General features: G+C 44.1%; 1 pseudogene across 1 annotated transcript; it reads right to left on the reverse strand.

Annotated features, from left to right (window-relative positions):
* Positions 1 to 2808: 2808 nt before the first annotated feature.
* On the reverse strand, positions 2809 to 3446 carry LOC306670480 (small ribosomal subunit protein eS8-like; annotated as a pseudogene). The gene has a single exon. The product of its transcript is annotated as a small ribosomal subunit protein eS8-like (transcript).
* Between the last annotated feature and the right edge of the window lie 17681 nt (positions 3447 to 21127).

Here is a 21127-nt window from a genome sequence, read left to right on the forward strand (position 1 = left end):
TATATTATCTCTGATGCAACAAATCACTCCACAAACTTATCAGCTTACCCTAACAACAAACACTTGTTATCTCACAGTTTCTGTGAGTGAGGAATTTGGGAGCAGCATAGCTGGAGAATCTGACTCAGAACCTTCCTGAGGTTACTGTCAAGATCCTGGTGAGGGTTGTAATCTACTGAAGTCTTTTGTTGTTGTTTGTTTGTTTGTTTGTTTGTTTGTTTATTGTTCTTTTCGTATACATGACAATAGAGTGTGTTTTGACATATTATACATACATGGAGTGTATCTTATTCTAATTAGGATAAAGCCTTGACTGAGGCTAAAGGATCCACTTGCAAAGAGGTTCACCACCAAGCCTGGCGGTTGGTGCTAGCTAATGGCACCAAGAGGCCCCAGTTCCTTGCCACTTGGACTCCTCTGTAGGGCTGCCTGGGTGCCCTCACCACATGGACGTTGTCTTCTTCTAGAGTGAGTGATCCCAGAGAAAACCTGGCAGAAATGGCTGTGTCCTTCATCCCTCAACCTCAGATGTCACACACCATTATCTTCTGCAGCATCGTATAGGTTATGCAGAGCAGTTCTACTCAGTGTGGAGGGTATGACACAGGGGCATCAGTTCTAGGAGGTGAGGATCGTTGGGGGACACTCAAGAAGCTGGCTACCATGTTAACCTTGTAGAACTATTTGACTTTTTAAAATACTAGTATATATACCTTTAGTAAAAAGGGGGATTTGGGGACTAGCTCAATAGTAGAGCACTTGCTTAGCACAGAAGAGGCCCTGGATTTTTACCCCACTGTGACAAAAAATAAAGGAGAGAATTTTTTTTTTTGCTCTTTTTTTTTTTTAAACAAATGGGATATATGTTGTTTCTCTGTTTGTACATGGCATAAAGGCATACCATTTGTGTAATCATAAATTTACATAGGGTAATGTTGTTTGATTCATTCTGTTATTTTTCCCTTCCCCCCACCCCTCCAGTCCCTCTTTTCCCTCTATACAGTGCTTTCTTCCTCCATACTTGCCCCCCTCCCTAACCCTAACTCTATCCCTAACACTAACCCTTCCCTCCCCCCATTATGTGTCATCATCCACTTATTAGCGATATCATTCGTCCTTTGGCTTTTTGAGATTGGCTTATCTCACTTAGCATGATATTCTCCAATTTCATCCATTTGCCTGCAAATGCCATAATTTTGTCATTCTTTATGGCTGAGTAATATTCCATTGTATATATATACCACAGTTTCTTTATCCATTCATCAATAAAAGGACATCTAGGTTAGTTCCACAATCTGGCTATTGTGAATTGAGCAGCTATGAACATTGATGTGGCCGATTTTAAGTCCTTTGGGTATAGGCCAAGGAGTGGGATAGCTGGGTCAAATAGTGGTTCCATTCCAAGTTTTCTAAGGAATCTCCACACTGCTTTCCAGAGTGGCTGCACTAATTTGCAGCCCCACCTGCAATGTATGAGTGTACCTTTCTCTCCACATCCTCGCCAACACCTGTTGTTGCTTGTATTCTTGATAATCGCCATTCTAATTGGGGTGAGATGGAATCTTAGGGTGGTTTTGATTTGCATTTCTCTTATTACTAGAGATGTTGAACATTTTTCCATATGTTTGTTGATTGCTTGTAGATCTTCTTCTGTGAAGTGTCTATTCATTTCTTTAGACCATTTGTCAATTGGATTATTTGCATTCTTGGTGCAGAGTTTTTTGAGTTCTTTATAGATTCTGGAGATTAGTGCTCTATCTGAAGTATGATTGACAAAGATTTCCTCCCACTCTGTAGGCTCTTTCTTCGCATTGCTGATAGTTTCCTTTGCTGAGAGAAAGCTTTTTAGTTTGAATCTATCCCAGTTATTGATTTTTGCTTTTATTTCTTGTGCTATGGGAGTCTTGTTGAGGAAGTCTGGTCCTAAGCCGACATGTTGAAGATCTGGACCTACTTTTTCTTCTATAATCTGCAGGGTCTCTGGTCTGATTTCGAGGTCCTTAATCCATTTTGAGTTTAGTTTCGTGCACGGTGAGAGATATGGGTTTAGTTTCATTCTGTTGCATATGAATTTCCAATTCTCCCAGCACCATTTGTTGAAGAGGCTATCTTTTCTCCATTGCATATTTTTGGCCCCTTTGTCTAGTATGAGAAAATCGTATTTATTTGGGTTTGTGTCCGTGTCCTCTATTCTGTACCATTGATCTACCTGTCTATTTTGGTACCAATACCATGCCGTTTTTGTTACTATTGCTTTGTAGTAGAGTTGAAGATCTGGTATTGTGATACCCCCTGTAAATGAGAGAATTTTAAAAAGAGTTTTTGTTTAATATGTCATATATACAAAATGGAGTTTTATTCAGCCATAAAGAAGAATGAACTTATGTCATTTGCAGGAAAATGGATGAAACTTGTGTTAAGTGAAATAAACCAAACTCAGAAAGTCAAGAGTTATATATTTTCTCTTATATGTGGAAGATGGAGAGAAAAAAGGAAAATAAAGGTGGGGCAGGGGAGATCTCACGAAAATCAAAGGGAGATCAGTACAGTAAAAGAAAGGAGCGGGGAGCGGAGATGGGAGGGAAGTTCTGGGGAACGATATTGACCAAATTATATTGTGTGCACGTACAAATATGTAACAATGAATTCCATGATATGTGCAACTATAATGCACCAATTAAAATGGGGGAAAAGTTTTTGTTAATAGTCAATGCTTATTTAGATGATAAACATTTTACCTTTTTTTTTTTTTAGGGCATAGAACACTAAACATTTTATTACATGAGCTAAGACAGAAGGGAGGAGGGCTCATTTGCCTTTCTGGGCTTTGATTTTCCTCAGCTAGAACGCCAGTGCCTATCCTTCTAGCACATAGCTACCTGCGCGGCCATACTGTCCTGCTCTTGACGCAGTGCAGGCGAGTAGCTTGCCCTGCCGGACCTGCTCCTCCAGGACAGTGCTGACTTTCGCATATTCCTTTCATCGTATTTCTTTTGAATTTTCTTTGATCACTTTTTGCTTAAAATTTCTTCCTCCTCAGGAGTCAGCTTGGCCCCCTTGTGGCACAGGGGCAGTGCGTGGTGGGATTCGTACCACGGTCCTTCCCTTGTGCCATCAATGAGCGCCATGCAGTTCTTCACCAGGGTGGTGGCACAGACCAGCACATTCCTGGACGCATTGTAGACAACATCAATGATCCTTGTTTTGCGAGTACAACACCAGAACCCCAGGAGAAGTTCCCCACATCCAGCCTCAAAGCCTGGTACTTCTTGTTGCCTCCTCACACTCAGACAGGGTGTTTGAGGCGGGCCAAGCTTAGTGTTGGCAGCGCGGTTTCCCAAATCATACTTCCGCTTCTTGTGGTAGGGCTTTCTCTTGCCCCAAGTCTTGTGGCACTTGTGCCAGTTATCCTGAGAGATGCCCATCACTCGGCGCCGGCTGGAAAGAGGAAATGCCCATCTTACAAATTTCTATGCTTAACATTGTGACTTGTTTCCTTTCTCTCTCTTTTTTTTTTTTTTTTTCTGTGTTCATTTTTCTTCTTGAAGTACATCGTATAATAATTCTTTCAATGAGGGTCCCTACTTTATAGGCATACTTTCTATGAAATGCCCCCTTTTATCTTATATTTTGACTAAGTTAGCTGGGTATAAAAGTTTAGTTGGCACTTTGGAGATACTATTCCATCGTCCCTAGCCTCACTCTTTACTGTGGGTTTTTCAGATCTATTGTAAGGTCCTCTTTGCATTTGGTATTCTGCAGTTTTCCAAAGAAATTTCTCAGCTATTTCTTCATGTCTGACTTTACTGCCTTTCCTTTCATTCTTTTCCTCAAAAACTTCTGCTGTGCTGGGGTTGTGGCTCAGTGGTACAGTGCTTGCCTAGCATGTGTGAAGCACTGGGTTCCATTCTCAGCACTACGTATAAATAAAAAATAAAGATCCATCAGCAACTAAAAAATATATTTAAAAAAATAGTTCTACTGGACATACATTGTCCTTACTACATCCTGTCCTTCATGTCTCATAACTCCTGTTATATATTTGAGTTTTTGCCTCTGTGTATCATATTATAGTTAATATCTAAGTCATATTTTCTAACTCACTAATTCTTTGTTTCTAGTCTGCAGCATGTTCTATCCACTGTTGTTATTTTTATTATTTTTAGTTAACAAACTTTTTATTTCCAAGAGTTCTAATTGATTCTTTTCATATCTATTTGTTCTCCTTTCATTTCTATCTGCCTTCATTTATTTTTTATTAATTTCCAAAGAATGTTAAGTCTTCATTTACTTTTTTGAGCATTTTAAACATGATTTTTATTCTTGTGAGATTTTTGTGAAATTAATTTATCTGGAGTAAATTCATGTTCCAAGTGTTGATTTTGGTTTTACTTTTTTTTTTTTTTTTTTTAACCATTAAGTATTTTTCTTTTATTTTGGTTTACAACTTCACCATGAGTTGAGGGATTTTTTAAATTTGTTTTTATATCTGTTTTTCGCTCTGTCCAAATGTCCTGAGCTGGGACCCCAGGCCCCATAGAGAAGCAGGTCTGTCACAGCATTTCAGGACTCCCTGTCTGTTGTGGCATGAAGATGTCATAGATTCAGGCACGTAGCCAGGGGTGGCCTGGCTCGGTTCGTAGTCAAGAGAGCATGTTCATCTTCCTGCACCTCCAGCCCCAGGCTGTCTGTGGACAGGTGGCTTCCTCCCCCACCATCCCCACCACCATGACCACCTCCTTTCATAGGCAGAGGGACTTACCCCACTCTGGCTTCAAGGGGTCTGGCTCTCGTCCCCTGTCTTGCCTGGAGCTCATTAGCTCCAGTTACCAAGAGCTATGCTGCTGGCAGCCACTGCTGTTCTAGATTTGAAGCCAGCAGACCCGAGCGCCACTCACCACTTTGCATTTCTGGGCTGCTTCTAGTACACAGAGCTATCCCTTTTGGTCTGGGCCCAGCCATGTTCTTTTGTTTATCATTTTTTTTTCTATTTTGTTTACTTTCATTATGTGTTTGGAACAGAGAGGGGAGGCCGCAGCGTGAACTCACTATGTCAACTTGACTGGAAGTCAAGGACTTAATTGTATGACTGTCATACCAGCAAGGAAGTCCCATGATTCTTTTATGAATTGTAAAAGAGGAGAGATCTTTTATAAAACTTCAGTAGGCTTTAGCACATGAAGGCTAGTGGCTCCTGATGGAACATGCTTCCTCTCAGGATAATGGAGGTAGAGTGTGTATGTCCCCAAGTGTGTGTCTGTCTCTCTGTCTGTCTCTCTCTCTCTCTCTCTCTCTCTCTCTCTCTCTCTCTCTCTCTCTCTCTCTCTCTCTCTCTCTCTCACACACACACACACACACACACACACACAGAGTGAATTCCTCTTTGAAAGGAGAGGCCACAGGATGCAGGAGGCCTCAACAATAACCACTCTTTCTTGCCTCAGAGCAGAGCTGAACCTGAGGATAACAGGAGGGGATGGGACTCCTGGGACTCTGGGTGCCATTGAAGAGGACTGGGAAGGTGATCCTCCTCTGCAGACGGTTCCCAGGGGAGCATCTCCCCCTGGTGGCCACAAGAGGAAGCTGCAGTACCCTCTGTCAGGGAAACGGCCAACAAGGAGTCAAGGTTTTATAGCATGCGCGCGCGCGCGCGCGCACACACACACACACGCACGCACGCACGCACGCACGCACGCACGCACACACATACACTCCAATAGATCTGAGACTTGTGGAAATGGCAAAGGCTGCCTGAAGGTCCTACTTACAAAGGGCTTAGGGTGAAATTTCTCCTGCCTGCCCTGCTGTTCCAGAAGAGTCCGCACTACTAGGACCTGTTATGTGAAGGCAGATATTCCTGCCTGGTCTTTCTAAGCTTAAGAACATTGACTATAGAAGCCATTTGGTCCAGAGAGTTTTTTGAATGGGTTCTTGAGTTTAAATGTCCAAACTCCCCTTGAGGTCACACAGAGGACTGTGGGAAGGAACTCCGGGATCCAAAATTCAAGTTTGGAGGTGATAGATTTGGATCTGAATCCAACCTCTGTTGCTTATTACCTATGTACCTCTGAGCAAGTTGTTAACCTCCCTGTGCCTCTGGTCTTCATCTATTAAAAAATAAGGATAATAATTGTACTTACTTTAATGGGTTCCTGTGAGATTAGAACCAGAGAATTAGAGCCAGATTAGCAGATAACTCGTCTTCATCACCTGTTTTGGATGTTGAGGGCTCTATATTGCCCTTTCCTAGTCCCTTCTTAGAACCTACAGGCTTCCACTAGCCAACCTTGGCTAGGGCAGCAGAGATGGGAGGATTTTTTGAGGAAGAGCCAGGCCCAGATGAAGCGCACGCTGCAAGGGCCCCACATGGGAACCAAAGTCCTCAGGCCTTAAAAGCCCTGAGAATCACAAACTCACAAACATATCCCCTGGCTGCTGGTGCCTGGGCTTCTCTGTTTAACTCATTTCCACCCATGCCCCACATTCTAGAGAACACAGACAAATCTCTGGAGTCCATACCAAAGGCACAACCCAAGCAAGGCTTAACTGTGCTTTCAGCTGGCCTGTCAGTCATACTAAAGTTATTAGGCACCTGTCTGTGTTTCTCCTTGGGGAGAAAGGACACATCTCTGCTCTCAAGGCATTCACAGCACAATGGGGAGACTGACTGCAGACCCTCATGACATGACTCCATAACTACTCCCATGAGTCTGTGCAGCCTTCAGTGAAGCACAGATCCAGGTCAGCCAGGGAGAGTAGGGCCGCTCTTCCCAGGAGAGGGGCTGCTGGCTGGGCCGCTGAATGAAACTTCACCAGTTCGTTCAATATACTTTCCTTCTTCTCCCACCACCTTCTCCCCAGCTCTGCTCTCTGCACTAGGAACTCCCTGACAAGAAAGGGAAGCCATCCCTGCTGTTGGGCACTCACGGTGAGGCTGAGGTGCTTTCCTGTTGAACATAAACAACTTCACAGGACATCAATCTCAGACAAGACCCCTCTGTGGTTGTGCTGGATCTAGACAAAAATTTGTTTAAATCCTCTGTGTCCTTTGTGACACCTCCTTACCCAGGCGCCCACAGAGCCTCAGACTGCATGTTCCCCTTCACTGCAACAAGCAATAAACCCAATGCGCTCTGCTACAGGTGGGTTCCTGATGGGCTCTGGGTGGAGGGCATTGATGATGGCCTACGAGCAGGAGTCCAAAGAAATGAGAAGTAAGTCATGTGGAGATGTGAGGGAAGAACATTCCAGGCAGACAGGACAGGCATGCAAAGGCTCCAGAGTGGAAATACAACTGGCATGTTTGAAAGAGTAAGCAGGTCAACCTGGCTGCAGCAGAAAAGGCGGAGCTGGTATTCCAGACAGAGGGAACAGACTGTGAAAACCTCATGGAAAGGAGGCCATTGCTGGAAAGTCTGAGTAGTGCCTTATGATTGAAATAGAAAGCCAATGTGATTTGTTCTGGGACGCAGAAAGATTATACAGCAAGTGTTTATTTTTTATTTTTTTGGCAGTGCTGGGGATTGAACCCAGGGCCTTGTGCTTGCAAGGCAAGCACTCTATCAACTGAGCTATCTCCCCAGCCCTCAGCAAGTGTTTAAGAATAAGAACCTCTGCCTTTCCTCATAGTCTGAGCAAATTCACCAGGGGTCCTGGTGCTCTGCTGGAGCCACCTCTGAGGGCATTTTTCTCTGAAATGGTAACAGAGGAAGATCAATACATCCTCTCTTTGAGCAAGGTCTCCTGGGAGCAATTCCACTTGCCCATGACAATTCCTTCATGTTATCATTAAGGAAGAAGAGAGAAAGGATGCCAAGCCTTCTGCCTGCTGGATGATTCTGCCAGCCCACTTTATGGATGTACATGTCCCTAATCCATCTAGGGAAAAGTCTGTCCCTGTGGCTTAGGTCTAGGAGGATAACCCAGGATGAGGATGAGCATTTGTGTGGTTCAAGGTGATTTAGAGAGAATGAACAAATTCATCACCAGCTGCAATCCATGCCCCAGAAAGAATACAAAAGAGTCTGCCTTCTAGTTGCTGGCAACATGAACTGGAAATTCCCTGCAGCAGCTCAAGGTGTAGGCTGCAGGTGTGAACACCACACACACACACACACACACACACACACACGAGCCCCCCACCATCATTGAGTCCCAGTTCTTCCAACCCCAGTCATGTCAGGACTCCTGATACAAAGCAACTCAAGTTTACCAGTGAGAAAGGGCTAAAAACAATACAGACTATAGCTAAGTATCATTTTAGAATTGGCATTTAATAGAGAACAAAAGTAAACTTTTGACTCTTACTATCTCTAGATGTTCTGAAATTTCTGGACCACTAAAATTAATAAAATCAAGTAGTCTTGTCCATAAGGGGCATAACCTTGATTTGGGGCAGAACCTAAAAATGTCATACACAAGATTTCTATCTTGCACCCTGCTGACAGTAGGAGTCACAGAAATATTTTGCATAGGATGGGGACATGGACAGGTTTTAAATGCTAGGATCACTCTGGTCGCTAACAATGGTGGGTTGGGGACAGGCCTTCATCCCTGCTCCTCCTGAAGTCTTTTTATTTAAAAAAAATGACTTTAAAAATCCATAAGGTAAAAGGACAGAGGAGGCACCAATAGCAACATTTTGGAAGCTGAAAGGCAGCTAGACAAATGGCAACCAGTGCAGCAGAACCAAGAAAGCCCAATCCCGAACCAAAGAGGCAGTGAGGAACAAATTCTATTTATACCCCAGAACAGACAAATGGTTCAGGAATGCTGGCACAGGTACCTCGGAAAGTGGGGAAGAAGAGTCTGGTGAAGACAGAGATAAAAATAGGAGGATTAAGGATTGATTTCTCCACTCTGTCCATTTGCTCCCTCATTCTGACAGAGACTGGGGATGTTTTTCTTCTAAAAGGATAAATTTAAGGGTCTCTGAACTAGTATAACAGGCCAATTAAGGGCACCACTCTGAAAATGAGATCAAACAAGGGATTACAAGTTGAATACAAGACACGCCCATCCCAGCCTCTTCACCTGCCTTCTCCCCGACTCTGGCAGCCAGGTTAGGCTGGTTCTTAACACCCATCCAGGACACAAGAAGAGCCATCTGCAAGACTCTGACCAGTCCAAGAAGAAAGTCTTGCAGATTCTGAAATCCATACTCCCCATCAAGCAGCCTGGCCTAGACCAACCAATGACAAAGCTCGCAACAAAGCACACTCCTCCAATACATGCACACGTGATATGCCCACACATGCACGCACACACACCAAAAAGTGGTCACCTCTAAGAAGCAGAAAATGGGAGGAAAGGAAGATGGTGAGGAAGCTGGGCATAAGCTATTATTTGGGGCCAAAAGTCTTCTTGAGTTAGTCGACTCTTTAAACTAGATGCATGTAAAGCTGTCATAAAAATAAATGCCGAATTAGAGAAAACTGGACGAGCAGGGGAGAGGGAGAAAGAGCAGAGAAAGAGTGGGGAGGGAACTATTGCAATGTCCAGGAGAGAAATGAGACCCCTCTTGAGGCGGGGGCAGTGGGATGAAGAGGAAAGTTGGAATAGCAGTGTGATGGTTAATTTTATGTGCCAGGTTGACTAGACTAAGGGATGCCCAGATGGCTGATAAAACACGATTTCTAAGTGTGTCTGTGAGGATGTTTTCAGAAGATACTAGTAGTTGAATCAGTAGACTGAGTACAGAAGACCCACCCTCACCAATGTAAGTGGACAACATCCAATCCCTTGAGAACTCAAACAGAACAAAAAGGTGGAAGCAAAGCAAATTCTCTCTCTTGAGCTAGGTTAACTCTTGCCCTCAGACATTGAAACTCCTAGCTCTCAGGACTTTGGGCTAAGACTTAGTTACACTATTGATTTTCCTGGGTTTCCAGCTTGCACATAGCAGGTGGTAGGACTTCTTGGTCCCCGTTATCATGTGAGACATAATAATAATAATTCTCATAATAAGCCAATTATCATAATACCAGATAATACGTATGTATGCTTCTCTGGAGAACCCTGACTCATACAAGCTGGATGAAATGGTGACTAATTGATTGAGGGGAAAGGGTGAGGAACAGGAAAAGCCCTAGATGTGCCCCGATTTATGGATCAGGCATCTGGCATGTCTTTTCCCATCAATCTCCCTCTTCCACCTGATCCATGACCTTTTCATCCCCAACCACAGGTCTCTAATGCCATCACACATATCTTGTCCCCCAGGAGCACCTCGTGTGTAGGGCCAGGTAGCTGCACACAGAGTGCAGAGCCCTGGGTCCCAAGTGATGGCAGTGACCATTCTCTCTACACTAGGACAGATGAGGCTTCTCACAAAGGTGAGGGCTAGGAGCTTGTGGTCTCTCAAGCACTGCCCAAGGCAAGGTCACCCCTAAGTATGCAGGCCCAGGGCCAATGTATTTTGTGGAGCCCCTGCCAACAGAAACAATGTGAAACTCTGGTGTATATATATATATATATATATATATATATATATATATATATATATATACAATGGAATATTACTCAGCTATAAAGAATAGTGAAATCATGGCATTTGCAGGCAAATGGATGAAATTGGAGAATATCATGCTAAGTGAGATAAGCCAATCTCGAAAAACCAAAGGACGAATGATCTCGCTGATAAGTGGACAATGATACATAATGGGGGGTGGAAGGGAGGCAAGAATGGAGGAAGGAGGAAGGAAGGACGGAGGGACTGTATAGAGGGAAAAGAGGGATGGGAGGGGTGGGGGAAAGGAAAAATAACAGAACGAATCAAATACCATTACCTATGTAAATATATGATTACACAAATGTTATGCCTCTACTTCATGTACAAACAGAAACAAGTTGTACCCCATTTGTTCACAATTAAAAAAAAAAAAAGAAACAGTGTGATTTTATAATATATTACAAAAAGTTCTGGGTCCACATGAACTACACTGATTGATTAAGAAGATATTTACATATGTTTATTGCCTAGTCAGTGTAACTGAAGATTTTCCATGATGTACAGGCACCATCTCTCCCGTTCAGCCCAGGACCCATCTCTTCATGTTGTTATGGTCAACTGGTTGTTCTTAGCTAACCTCGTAAGTCTCCAATAGCAAGTCTCACAATGGCTCTCTGAAACCTGTTTATATTAAAACAATATAGACCTTCTGGCCCCTGCAGTTCTGGTGCTATTTATTTCATGTTGGTTCTACCATTACTCATGACACTGCATCATCCACAGTACAGTCATGAGTGCTGGTTTCCAGTGACTTTCTCCAAGGTTGTGATAGTCCTTTCTTGATAATGATCACAAATGCAACCCAGAATAAGACAAAAAATATAAGTCCTTATTTGTTTTTGGACTATGTTAAGCTTATCATTGCGAATGTCACAGCATAAACATAACAGCACATTACTCTAGAACTCTTTAGGCCATAGTCACTGAATCCCTAGAATGTGATCTCCTTCCCTGTTGACCATGCCCCAGCCTTCAACATAACATCAGTCCTCAGGGGGCCCAGGGACAGTAAGAAGAGCAGCCTTATTTGTGCTCACCATGCCTGTCAAGGCAAGGGAGGCCATTCATGGTGGTCATCCTTTGGTGTTGTTGAGCTGGTGCTGAGAGGCCTGAGAGGAAGTAGCTGGACCACCTCCAGAGGACTGGCTGACACAAGGTGCAGAGGCCACGGAGAGCTTTGGCTGACTGCCGCAGTGCCATTGGCAGGATGGGAAGCCCTCCGAGTCACTCGCTGCCACTCCACTGTTCTTGGAAGCAGTAGACCCAAGTCGACATCACGTTGGAGCACTAATGGGTGAGAGCTGACATGTGGCCATTCACGCAGTCAAGCCTAAGAGTTGGTAGTGGACCATCTGTAGCTCGGAGTCTTGAACTTGTCCTTCGTCTGACTAACCAGAATAACCCAAATTCATGTGATCCCACAAAAAAATACCATACTCAATGGTGGGAGCAATCCAGGCTGCCCTCTTAAAAGTGGTACCCATGCACAGACCCCAGGACCACACCATAGGCCTGACTCCCAGAGCTCCTTGGGAGAGCTGGTTTACCCACACCTGGAGCAGAGGGTCAGAGAACATGACTCGGACACACAGTAGGGACTTGGTTCCATGTCAGTTCTGATCTGACTCAGAGGTCTGCTTGGAGGGTGGCTCTGACTGGTGCTGGTCATTAAAGAAATTTTTGAGAAGTGGGCTCCTGGAAAATATGAACCCATTCACCCAGTCTGGGTTAGTGCTACAGCCCAACCCATCCCTGGCAGCCAAGGAGGACTCAGACCATTCAAAGGAAGGCCCTCTGAAGCACTGGGCTCTCTGGGACAGAGACCTGCGTGCCCACATCTAAAGGTGGCATTAGCCCAAGGAGACGCTTTACCTCCAAGCCATCAGGGTCCCTTCTGGTGCAGATATACGTGACCTTCAGGACCCTCTCCAGGCTGCCCAGTTCTGCCTGTGCAGCCTCATCTTTCTACCCCATATTTCTTCTTCAACCTTACTGAGTCTACACTCTCCTCTTGCTATTTCCCACCTTAGGGCCCCGGTCCTTCCCTCTACTTTCAATGTCTAAAACTTAGGGATGCTCCACAAATCAGCTCAGAAGCCACTTCCTCTGTGAGGTCTGCCCTTCTTCTCTCAGCTGGAAGTGTGCCTCCCTACCTGGTCTCCAATGGCCCCCAGGTCCTCATACTCAGCTCAGTGTCACTAGGATTCTATGCATAAATCAGGTCTCTCTTACTAGATAATAAGAACCCAAAATGCAAGGGCTGTACTGGGCAGGGCCTTGACTAGTGTGAAGCGGGGTGGGGAGCGGGATCCAGGAAAGGAGCAGAAAGGCACAGAGGAGGACACAGAAAGCAGGGCCCCCCTCAGCCCCTGTCCCACCTACCTGCCCACTATGCCCCCTCCCCAGAGGTTTCTAGCAATCATCATTTGTGCTGTGAGACTCCAGTCTCTGACCAAATCCCCTCTCCAGGGATCTGGACTTAAACACAGCCAGGGACTGAGTACCTACAAACTGTCAGGCTGTGGGCCTACATTCTGTACTTGGAAAAGCAGCAAAGACCTGTGTCCAGAAGAGGGAACTCTAGTGGATGAGGCAAAAGAAGTGCTATTGGTCGGGTGTCTTTCAGAAACAAGTGATGGAAACTCAGATTAAACCAGCTTGAGCCAGAAGGCACTGTTTGGACTCACCAACTGCCAAGAGTGGTGCTGCCTCACACCCAGCTGTCCTTGGGCAACAGAGCCTCGTCCCTCTCTCCACTCCTCGATTTGACTTGGAATTAGTTTTCTCCCCATAATAAGTACGAAGACCTTTTAGAAGTGCCAGGCTCCAATTCCTCCAGCCTATTAGCCCCAGGGGTGTGAAAACTGCCCACGAGTCCATGGATCTGTCACAGGCGAGTCTGGCTGAAACTGCTTGGACCACACTCCAGCCTTGAGCTAATAAGTGGGTCAAAAAATGCTGTATGTTGGGTGTCTGTGCGTGTCTGGTAGCGGTGGGGACAGAAACTCTGTGATTGACAGTTCCCAGTACCACATGGACTGAGAAAGGAGTCCCAGGTAGTAGAAGAAGCAAGTGGAGTTGGGAAAGCAAGATGGGCAGTCCACAGGTACCTCTGCCTGGGTCCTGTTCCCAGCAGCGACAGTAAGTCCAGTGAGACAGCAAGACAGCTTCCTCCCTCCCAGTCCAGTCACGCATTCAACGAGTCCCTTTGTTTCTCCTTCTGGCTAATCTTACTAGGAATGATGTGTTATTTGTGACCCAAAGAGTAAGACAACCACAATCATGTGTGGCTGTTACAGCACAGTGACAACAAGACCATAGTAGCAGTTACTTCTGGGTGTTAAGATTTAGGTGATTTTAGTTACCTTTTCTATATGCTTTGAAATTTTCTCCCAGATTTTATTTATTTTACTTTTATTATGCACATACTAAATGTTTGATGGAGCAAAAATCATGAAGAAAAACTAGTTTTTCAGCAAAAACCCAGTACTCAGAGATTGTGATTGTTAACAATTTGATTTCTTACCTTAAACACACGCACACACACACACACACACACACACACACACACATAAACAGTGTGGCCTTTGGAAATGAGTGACACCACCTTGTATGACCCTTATACCAATTAAGTTGTCATAAAATGTTTGGAAAAATTTTTAAAAATGTGTTTTGTCTCATGGGGGAAAAATAACTTGAACCCTCATCCTATTTGAGATTTATAAGGACAGACATAACAACGCCTTACTGGGTGGGTGTGGCGATGAAGAGATTCAGTGGAAGCTCCTAACACAAGCTGCGATGCAGCCCCAAGAAAGAAATCACTGCAAGTGAGGAAGTGGGCCTAACTTAGCACCATGGTGTGAAGGTCAGGGCCAGCAGAGAGATCAAGGTGTCCTGTGAGGATGCTCCTGAAAACTCCAAATTCATCTCCTTCCTGGAATGCAAAGCTCTGAAGTTAAAGGGGCTGGAGGAGCAGGTGAGATATCTACTTGTCTATATAACGTCAGAAAATGACTTTACAGCTCTGCATCTTGTTTTCTTCATCTGCAACATAGGAAAGGGATGTCGAAGCTAACAATCCCCTGTGGTTGTTGTGAGACCACAAGCGTGCTAAGCTCTTACCATAGTGCTTGGTTCATGACAAACGTTGACTAAATGGTCATGATGGTGATGGCGAAGGAGAAGGAGGCATGACTCATCCTGAAGGCTGCAGAGGGAAATCCTGATGGCAAGATGGGAAGACCCACCATTAGGAACTCAAGCGATGCTGCTATGGAACACTTACACACACTTCTCCCCAAAAAAGCCAAAGTGAAATAGGATTGTGAGCTCTAGAAATCAGGGAATAGGTGACAAGGAGTTCTAGGTAGGGACAAAACAGTGAGCACTGTCTCATGACCTAGGGCCTAAGGATGAGGACAGGACATCATTTCTGCATGAACAGTCAGCACCAAGTGTCTGGCTGACCGATGCTTGGCCACAGGGAGTAGCCAAAAGCTGATGATCAGAGACAACCTGCAAACAGCAGGGAGAGAGGCCCGTGGAAAGGAGTTGGGAGATGGCAGATGATGGAGCAGAGATGGTGGAAGCAGCAACTGAGAAGAGGATCTCTAAATCCGAGGTGGGGCCCCCCTTTCCTATCTCCATCCTCATCTTTGGCCCCAGGACACCTTGAGAGATGCAATAATGGAAAGGCCTTGGTTTACCTTTGGCCGTTGATGGGAAGGAACCCAGCACATTCCAAGTAACCTTAACCTAACTTTACAATGCGGAGCGGGTAGGGGTCTTCTGTGAAAGAATCCTCAGACTCAGATATCACTGCAGAATGATCTTTCTCTTCATGGACACAGATAACAGATTATGACCCTGGCTCTCAGGCAAGGTACGCCAAGGTCATTGCCCCTTCCCAGGATGGCTGCCCTGGGTGCTGCAGGTTGTATCTCCTGACCATACCCCTAAGATCTGCTTCTGTCCTCTTCCCTCACCGGCATCAGAATCTCCCAGGGAAATTCTTAAAACTGTTGGTTCCAGGACCCCACCCCAAGAGATGGTGATGTAAGAGCAATCTAAATGACTCCGAGCCAGGACTGCACCTCTGCCTAACCTGTGCTCTTGCAGAATCTCTTGAAGGTTCACCACAAAACAGCTACGACTTGCAGAGAACACCGTGATGAGGCTGCATGGATCTTTCCTCAAGGAGGCCTGAGTTCTGGGTCCACGGACCTTGGATGGGCTGACCCCTCCCTTAAAGCTGAAATGCTCCCTCAAATCCATGTTCTGAGAATCAGACCCCCATCTGCATCGTTACTCAGTCTTATTAATGGTGTCTTTGCACACCTTGTCTAATCTCTCTAAGCCTGTTTTCCTCTTCTATAAAGTAGGAATGATAGTTCCTACCCCAGGACATTATGGATAAAATTTAGAATGCATGTCACAGCCGTGTATGTATAATATGCAAAATACATTCTACTGGCAGGTATAACTAAAACGAACAAATAAAAAAATTTTTAAAAATTATTTTTAAAAATGCATGTCACAGAAAAAAAGAGGCTTTAGCCCACATACCTGAGTAATTCATTCTTAGAAACTTATTCTCATAAATTTATGTTTATATTTAAAAGTACATTTGGTGCCTCCTTTTTTGGTGCAATGGGAAATACAGAGCACCTCTATGGAATATTCCTGTCAGAACCAGAATCTAATCAAGACTCTATACTTAACTTCCAAATTACAGAAAATATTGGGGACAGAGGGACAAATTAAATGGCACTACAAGTGGGCACCCAAATAAACCTAGACTGTGGATCACTCTCCAGAGACAAATAATCCAGATTCTCCAATAGAGTAATGACATGAAATAAAGAGACAGAGGGACTACAACAGAATGAAACAATTTAAGAAACAAGAATAAAAGACACAGTTTGACAGCTCAAGTCACTTAGAGAGGAATTCCAAAGCTAAGCATAGAATTACCATATGATCCAATGATTTCACTTCTAGATATATACCCAAAGAATCAAAAGCAGGGACTCAAACACTTATACACCAATATTCAGAGCAGTATTATTCATAACATCCAAAAGGTAAAAACAACCCACATGTCCATCAAAAGATGAATGGACAAAATGTGGCATATACATAGAATGGAATACTATACAACCTTAAAAAGTAGTGGAATTCTGATGCACACACTACTACATGGATGAAACTTGAAAATATTATGCTAAATGAAATAAGCCCTACATAAAAGACAAATATTGTATGATTCTACTTGTACAGGTAACTAGAGTATAAAAGAAGTAAATTTATAGAGACAGCAAGTAGAATAGAGGTTACCAGGTACTTAGGGTTGGGGTGGGATGAGGAGTTATTATTATTATTTTTTTTTAATATCTTGGGATCAAACCCAGGGCCTAGAGTATGCTAGGCAAGTGTTCTACCTGAGCCACACCCCCTTCCCAGGAAGTTATTGTTTAATAATTTCTGTTTGGGATGATGAAAAAGTTTTGAAATTGGATGATTGTGATGAACACAACATTGTGAATATACTTAATGCCACTGATTTATATACCTAAATATGATTAAAAAGGTACATTTTAAATTTTTATTTTATTTATTTATTTTTCATTGGTACTGGGGATTGAACCCAGGGGTGCTTAGCCACTGAGCCACATCCCCAGCCTTTTTTATTTTTTGCTTTGAGGCAGCGTCTCACTAAGTTGCTGAGTGCCTCACTAGGTGCTGAGGCTGGCTTTGAACTTGCAATCCTCCTGCCTCAGCCTCTCAAGTCGCTAGGATTATAGGCATGCACCACCAAGCCCAGCAGTGCATCTTAATTTTATGCACATATATTTTATCACAAAAAAAGGAGTTCCATTTTTTATTCATCTCTTGAAAGATATTAAGGGAAACCTTTCAACACAGTCCACAGGAACATGCTAGAGTCTCTTTGCACTCATATGGATTCTTCTCTCGGCCCTCGTAGGCTTCTGTACATGGCTCTAGGACCCCACCACCTCCAACAAAAGAGCTTCCACCCCTGCACCCCGCCTCTCTTGTCATTTGGTTAGGTGGATTCACTTAGTCTCACTCCCAGCAAGAAAATGCTTCCACTGAGGTTGGAAAGGAGGTCAAGGATTAGACTGGCCACAGAGGATTCTCTTTGACAGGCTGCCAAAGGTAGAAAGGTTGCGGTCACACCCACGGTGGTAATTTTTATCCCATCACATAATGGAAGCCAGAGTGCTTCATTCCCTCCACCCCAGAATGACCTCACCCTTTCATGGGCATGCAGAACACTTCACACCTCCATAATGATCCTCACACCCATTATCAGACCCAATTACAGTGATGCTATTGAGTGCCAACTATATGCGAAGCACATTACAGACATTTCTATAGTGCACACAGCAATCACACAGGCAACCATTATCATCACCATTTTGTAGGAAACTGAGGTTTAGACGAGCCCAAAATCACAAAGCCAACAAGTTTTGGTCCTTGGATTCAAACCCCTCTACCAAACTGCGGCCAGTTCAAGACTTGCCATATTTCTGAGACTATTCACAAGTGTAGTAAACTGAGGTGATACATGGTGCTCATGTGAGCAAACAGTTCACTAGAAAAGTAAGATTTATTTTTCCCCCTCAGAAGACTCCCCTGCCCAAAAATGCCTCCCTTTTCCTCACAATCCAGGGACACTCAACCACTGAGCCACATCCCCAGCCCGTTTTACTTTTTCATTTTGAGACAGGGTCTTGCTAAATGCCAAGGCTGTCCTCGAACTTGTGATCCTCCTGCCTCAGCCTCCTGGGTCGCTAGGATCACAAACAAGCGCGGGCGCTCCTGGCCTCAGCTGCGTCTTCTTGGCAACCAACACGAAGACACACATCGCAAAACATCAAGGTAACCACAGCTATGCGGGGAGAGAGCGCGGCCAGCCTCAGGGCGGCCCCGCCTCCCCAGGAGCGGCATCTCCACTGCCTCTGGCTGCAGCCACCCCTGGAAAACCAACCTTTGCCGGCTGCCTGACGGCTCCCCGCTGCTCCCGACTGTGGTTTTCTTGGAGGTGTCCAAACTCATTTCTCCATCCGAGGCGCTGTCGCCAAGAGTCTGCTCTGCTGTCAAGCCAGTGCCAAGGGTGGTCTGCCCACCAAGATGGCGCGGACGTGTGCGTCTGGCTTCATCCAGACGAGCAAAACCAGCAGACCCGAGCGGCACTGTCTTCTTCTTGTAGTGGTTTTGGGTTGTTTTGTTTGTTTGTTTGTTTCAGGTGTTGGAGATGGAACCCAGGGCCTTGCGCCTGGGCGGGCATTCTCTCTCTCAAACCTCCAACAATTCCAGGCCAAAGCCCATGATATTCGTGATAATAAGGCAGAGCAAGGGAAAGGGGATGTAAACACTAAACAATAACTCAAAAAGCACACAGAAAGAAAACATCCCCCCCCCCGCAAAAAAAAAAAACTCCACAAAGAATTCTTCTTGGTTTGTTTTGTTTCATTTTATTATTCATTTGATTTTTTTTTTTTTTACCAAATTTTCTACTTCAAGCAAACTTTTTTTTTTTTTAATTTTTGAGACATGGTTCACTAAAAGTATCATCTAAATTTTTGAAATAAATCGTAGTCTATTAATTCACAGAAGCAGGGATGGGGGAGAAGCAAGGGGTAAATCAAAAGTAAATGAGTTTGGATCATTCTGAGTTAGAGTTTTAATTTTATAAAGTTATTAACTTAGATTTTTCTTCATTTTATATAGGTCTGTTTTCCAAAACTTTTATAATGAGGAATCATTACATTTATGATCAGATAAAAATAAAACACTATTTCTTTTATTCCTGTTAGAAGTCCCCTCGCCTATCTCTGGAGGAAGGGTTTTGGAAAGGGAGCTACTTCTGAAGGGTTTCCTGATGCCACTTGTCAGTGGTACCTCGTCTAGAACCTATGAGAAAAAAGTTCCTTCATAATGACATCAGCCTTGCTTTAAAAAAAAAAAAAAGCCTCTCAAACTCATGAAAAACACAGTTGATGTGAATCATATGTCTGAGTGGCAGAGTTCCCGCTAAGTTGGGCAAGTGCACAGATGTGCTGGATAGAAATTCCTCTCTGCACAGTGACTATCCCCTGCTGGAGCTGTTGAAGGTAAATAGGCTGGCTCTTGTCCCTTCCTGGAAACCTGGCTGTGAGGTCCCCGTTTCCCTACCTCTCCTCACTCCTCACTCCTCAGTCATCTCTTCCTTTCTCTAACCCAGACAATAATCACTGACACTTGTTGACCGACAGATTGTACTTCAGCAGATGACCTAGGATCTAACCAGTCATTAGCACTTTAAAATTCCCATCTTCCTGTTTCACAAGGAAATAAGAAAAAAGAAAAGAAAAAAAAAAAAAAAAAAAAAAAAAGCCTCTACTAAAGAATCCCAGGCATCAGCCAGCAGGTGCAGCCAAGCTTTTGCCAAAAGGAGCCGGGGTGGGTCCTGACAGTAAATCTGACGTAGACTTCCTAGGACTGGGGTGGAGGGGGTAGGAAGAGGGGTGCTGGGCCTCTCCCCAGGGGGCTCCCACTTTCGTGGGAGTACGAGTGGGCTGGGCCGGTTCCAGCTGCTGGAGCTGCTTCAGGTAAGTGAAGCATCTTTTGTCCTTCCACATCTGGGGTCTGTCCTTCCAAGATGTCTACCAGGTATTGCCCCTCACCCTCTTTCCTTTGCTCCCCCTTTTCCCCACTAACCCCTTTCCTCAGAATTTCCAGGAACTTCATGTGTCTTCTAGTATAGTGCTTCCTTAGGTAACAGCCAGTGATTTTCAAACTGCATCCTGCCTTGTCTGTCAACGAGGATGCCTCTTTATGCTACATATGTAGCATTTTGGCCTCTTTTTTTTTTTTTTTTTTTTTTTTCTTGCCGAACTAGGGATTGAACCCAGGGATGTTCTACTATTGAGCCATACCTCAAGTCATTTTTACTTTTTATTTTTTATTTCGAGATAAGGTCTTACTAATTTGCTTAGAGCCTCCCTAAATTGCTGAGATCAGCCTCAAATTTGGAATCCTCCTGCCTCAGCCTCCTGAATCAACTGGGATTACAGGTATGTGCCACCACATCCAGCATGGCCTCTAACATTTCTGACCACAAAATATGTGCTTAAATTACAACTCTTCCTAAGTATAGATTGTGTGATAGTTCCCTTTCCTAGTTCTGGATAAATCCTCCTCCCTTCTTTCTCCTTCTAACTTCCAAATACCTGGGTGGTTTGTATCTTATGAGCATATCTTATGTATCTTACTCAGGTAAGCAGATTGGCACATTAATGTATGGGACCTAACTGTATCTGGTAATAGCTATTTCTTTAACTCTTCCTCTGTTCATATTTCATCTTTATATAGTACATAATTTAAATGTTAGATGAGGCACAATGTCCTTTGAGATTTGCATATGATTAAGTCAAGACTTCCTGCTCAATTATGAATACCCCAAGGGGCTGACTTTTTCAGTGTTCTCTCTGACTCAGCTCTGATATCTACTAATCTATTGATTTCACATGAATCTCATAATTATGGCAGGTGTCTTCCCTTCATTTTTCCTGACAAGGAACTTAGCCACATTCATAATTTAAAATA

Source organism: Sciurus vulgaris (genome assembly GCF_902686455.1).
Source record: "Sciurus vulgaris genome assembly, chromosome: 10".
NCBI lineage: Eukaryota > Metazoa > Chordata > Mammalia > Rodentia > Sciuridae > Sciurus > Sciurus vulgaris.